The 4204-nt window shown below is 40.7% G+C and overlaps 1 pseudogene; it reads right to left on the reverse strand.

Moving 5' to 3' along the window:
* Window positions 1–1096: 1096 nt before the first annotated feature.
* On the reverse strand, window positions 1097–2860 carry LOC138141906 (CDK5 regulatory subunit-associated protein 3 pseudogene; annotated as a pseudogene).
* Between the last annotated feature and the right edge of the window lie 1344 nt (window positions 2861–4204).

A 4204-nucleotide genomic window follows, 5' to 3' on the forward strand; every position in this document is an offset into this window, starting at 1 on the left:
GGCTCCCAAGATTTTATTGACTATTTCTCCTGCCAGGAATGATTTTTCTCCTTATCTCTGAGTTCTAGCTTTCCTAGTTTCCATCAAGTACCAGCTAAAAATCTAACCTTCCACAGGAAGATTTTCCCAATTCATCCTAATTGTAGTGCCTTCCCTCAGTTGATTATTTCCAACTTACCCTGTATCCTTGGTTGTACATCACGTGTTTGCATGTTGGCTCTCCCATCACTGTATGAGCTCCTTAAGAGCAGGGAGTATCTTTTCTCCCTTTTCTTTGTATCCCTAGCACTTAGCACACTGCCTGGTAAATAGCAGGTGCTTAATAAATGTATATTGATTGGTTAATTAATAAGACTAAATAAGTAGGACAGAAAGAAATGAATCAGAGGAAAAGACAAGGCTCCTAAAGGCCTTACTTCATGGAATCCTCCAGGAGATAAACAAAATGGATATTTGTAAGGTCATTATTATAGAGCCTGAAGTCCAGTATGAGAATCCTTGGAGTCCAGGTAAAGAAGTGCCCACCTCACTTAAAGGGCCAGAGACTAGGGTATAATTTACTGGAGCTTCATTGGAAAATCAACTGAAGGGATGATTTAGGGTCTCATTCTCCCTATTTCTCTCTTGTTGGAAATGTTTAGCATGTCTAGGTTTGGAATCTAAAATATCATCCTTATTTCAAAGTATCCTATTTTAGTTTCTTTTCTTCCCCATTTTACCTTTCCTGCAATGTTTCTGAATTGATGGGGGTTTTATTCTTTTTCTCTTGACTCCCACCCACCACCCACCCGTGGAAGGAAAAAACAGTATCTAAGGTTAAGCAACATAAAAATTAAGGATTGAACTTTTTTGAAATTTAGCCCCACTAAACTGAAAGCCATGGTTACCAGCTAAGCAGACCACAAAGCCAATCATGACAACTCACAGAAAGTAAAGTGCCAAAGGGCAAGTTCTCTAAATCTCCCCTTTAGACCAACAGTTTTTTGAGGTTTTCTTCCTGTTTATTGGCTCTTTCAATTAGAGAAGTCTATTCCATTACCTTCTTGCCCAGCACACCTCCATACCAAAAGCTGAGCAGGTGAGATGGCAGGAAACGTCACTGGAAGGTTCTCCTCCGGTTCCTAGGGTGACTGTTGTACCTTTTGGAAATATCTATTTCATTCAGTTTCTGCAGCTCTTTCATTTTTTCTATCAGTGCGTCCAGGTTGGGCTCCAGAGATATCTGCCCCTAAAGAGCCTCCTGCTTCTTCTGGACCATCAGCTCTTTGTTCAAGGCCAGCAGGTTAGACTGCTTCATTTTCTGCTGGAGTAGATCAGTCCTCCAATCCACATACCTTGGTGAGGCCAGGATCATAAACAGGTGTTGTATTTGAAGATTGGTGAGCTGGCCAATCAGATCCTGCAAAACTGTCACGATGGCAACCATTTTCACTTTGGTCTAACCCTGCAGGATGGGTGGAGCCAGTTGGAACTGGCTCACTGATGGGATGTCTTCCTCTTCACTCGTCTCCAGTACTCTCTGGGACAAGAAGATTTCTAACTCCATGAATTTAGCAAACGGATTCCAGATTTTGGGATATTCAAGGAGAGTCAGAGCATCTGGACCCCTTGTAACACCTCCTGGAGCCTCAGGTCCTGCTTCTAGTAGTTATCTGCACAGGATCAGCATCTCCATCTCCCCAATTTATTCCTTCATTACAAGCTTCCTTTGAATCAGGATCCAGTGAGATTCCCTAATCAATTTCGTCTGTCTCAGTGGAGATGCCATAGTTAATCCCTTCTGAAGCTACCTCTATTCCAAAGTTGTCCCCGTCAATCACATCATCTGCCCCTGCTCAAGGGGCTCTTCCAGACATGGCTGCTCATCCACTGTGGGCTTTGTCCTTGTCCCCCACTCATGCACAGTCGTGTTTCCCCTCTTCTGCACATGTCTCCGCACTGGCACCACCTACTTGGTGAGGTTCTCACACACAAATCCCACACAAGTCTGATAGAGCTTGATAGCTTCCCACAGTGACTGTTTGTGGGAATTATAGAAATGCTCCTTTGTCTCTAAATATCTATCCATCTATCTATACATATATGTGAGTATATCTATATGTATATATATATACATATGTCTGTACCATTACTTATTTCTATCTCAGTCCAGAATTATTAGCATATATTAAATCATTAAATGAACACATTCTGTGAAAGTCATTTTAAGAGATAAGAAATCATGATTAGCCTTACTGAGTGTTTTTGCCAGACTTATATGGCAGAAAGTACTTTTGAGGTGCTTTTGATTTCATTTACAATTTCACTACATTCTGAAGAGTGTAAAGAAACTTCATGCTAAAAGTCACTGCTGGAATTTCCAGGAGACAAGATAGTGAAGTAAGCAGTAAATCACTGTAACTTTCCAATGTTCATCTCTGAACAATCATAAAATAGTACCCTATAACAAATCCTAGAACAGCAAAGGCAGAGGAAAGATGGGGAGCATCTGAGCAACCTGAAAGACATAATGAAAAGGAGGACCGAAATAGCATCTTTCAAGAAACATTGCCCTGATGTCCTGTAATGAGAGAGCAAAATAGGCTTTGAAAGAATCCACTTGATAACTTCCCACAGTGACTCAACTCTGACCCCAATCTCAGTAAACAGACTTAAAAATCCTTCACCAGGGCCAGGAATGCCCTTTGAACATTGTCTCCAGTGATGCCATACTGTTTGTGGGAATTATAGAAATGCTCCTTTGTCTCTAAATATCTATCCTGGTGGAGCAGGCAAATGCCTATGCCAGGACCAACCTCCTTCCACGTTTTTTAACATAGCCGGGGCAACCAGCAGACTCCTGTTCCAAGAACCACCACATGCTTCAGTGTAACCCTGGGTGGTCAGGTGTACTCCAGAACCAGTTCTACACTAAGTTCAGTTCAGGCTAGGGCAAACAGGCATCTTCCTGCTTCAGTGTAGTCCTGGGAAAACACAGAAAAATCTCACCAGCCTCAGCATACACTAGATACCACTACTAGGACCCTAGCTCAGCACCAGGTAAGCTGCCATACCCCTACATCCTCCAGCAGTGTGAGCCACTTCCTGCCACATCATACATGTTGCACCAGACATGAGGGTTTGCCATGGGCCTCAGGACAACATCAGTACAACACTAGGTAAACAGCTAGGGTCTGCAGTAAGTGGCATAAGAAACCTAAGACAAAGCCCCTTTCCCCAGGGAAGCAGAGATCAAATTTAAAAGAAAAGAAAAAAGGCTAGAAAAAATGATGAGCAAAATATAACAACACCAATAACAACAAAAAGAATCTGACCATAGAAAGTTATTATGGTGGCAGAAAAGACACAGACTCAGAAGAGGATAACCATGTCAAAACCCCAAAGAAAAATGGGAAGTGGTCTCAAGTCCAGAAAGAACTCTTGAAAGAGCTCAAAAAGGAGCTTAAAAACTATATAAGAGAGGTAGAGGAAAAATTGGGAAAAGAAATGAGAGAAATGCAAGAGAATTATGAAAAAAGAATCAACAGCTTGGAAGACTGCTTAAAAAATCCATTGAAGAAAATAGCTCCTTAAAGATTACAAATTGACCAAATGGGAAAAAAAAGTGCAAAGGCTGATTTAGGAAAACACCACCTTAAAAGTTAGAATTGGGCAAGTCGAAGCTAATAATTCTATGAGACATCAAGAATCAATCAAATAAATTCAAAAGAATGAAAAAATGGAATAATATGTAAAATATCTGATGGGAAAAACAACTGACCTGGAAAATAGATCCAGGAGAGACAAACATTTTACATTCCTACACAGGAAGATGATATTTGTAACTCTTAAAAATTATATCACTAACAGTATATATAGAACACAGTATAGATAGAAGGAATGGACAAAGACAGAGGTTATTATTCACATGAGATGGATTTGACAGAATGAAAAAAAATTGAGGGATGAGACAGAGGAGTACAATGGGTGCAGAAGGAAGCGGGAGGTAGAATTGGATAAATTACCTCACATAAAGAGGAAAGAAAGAACTATTACAGCGAAGGGAAAGATGGGAGACAGGGTGATGGGCAATACTTGAACCTTACTCTCATTAGTATTGGTGATGAGATATCGGTATTTCATCAGAGAGGGAATAATATACAAAAGCAGTTGAATATAGAAATCTATCTTACCCTAGAGAGAAGAAGGTGGGGAGGAGATTAAG

Source organism: Petaurus breviceps, unplaced genomic scaffold, assembly GCF_028583685.1.
Source record: "Petaurus breviceps papuanus isolate PSGF00001 unplaced genomic scaffold, PetGlider_PUasm1.0 90504, whole genome shotgun sequence".
NCBI classification, from domain to species: domain Eukaryota; kingdom Metazoa; phylum Chordata; class Mammalia; order Diprotodontia; family Petauridae; genus Petaurus; species Petaurus breviceps.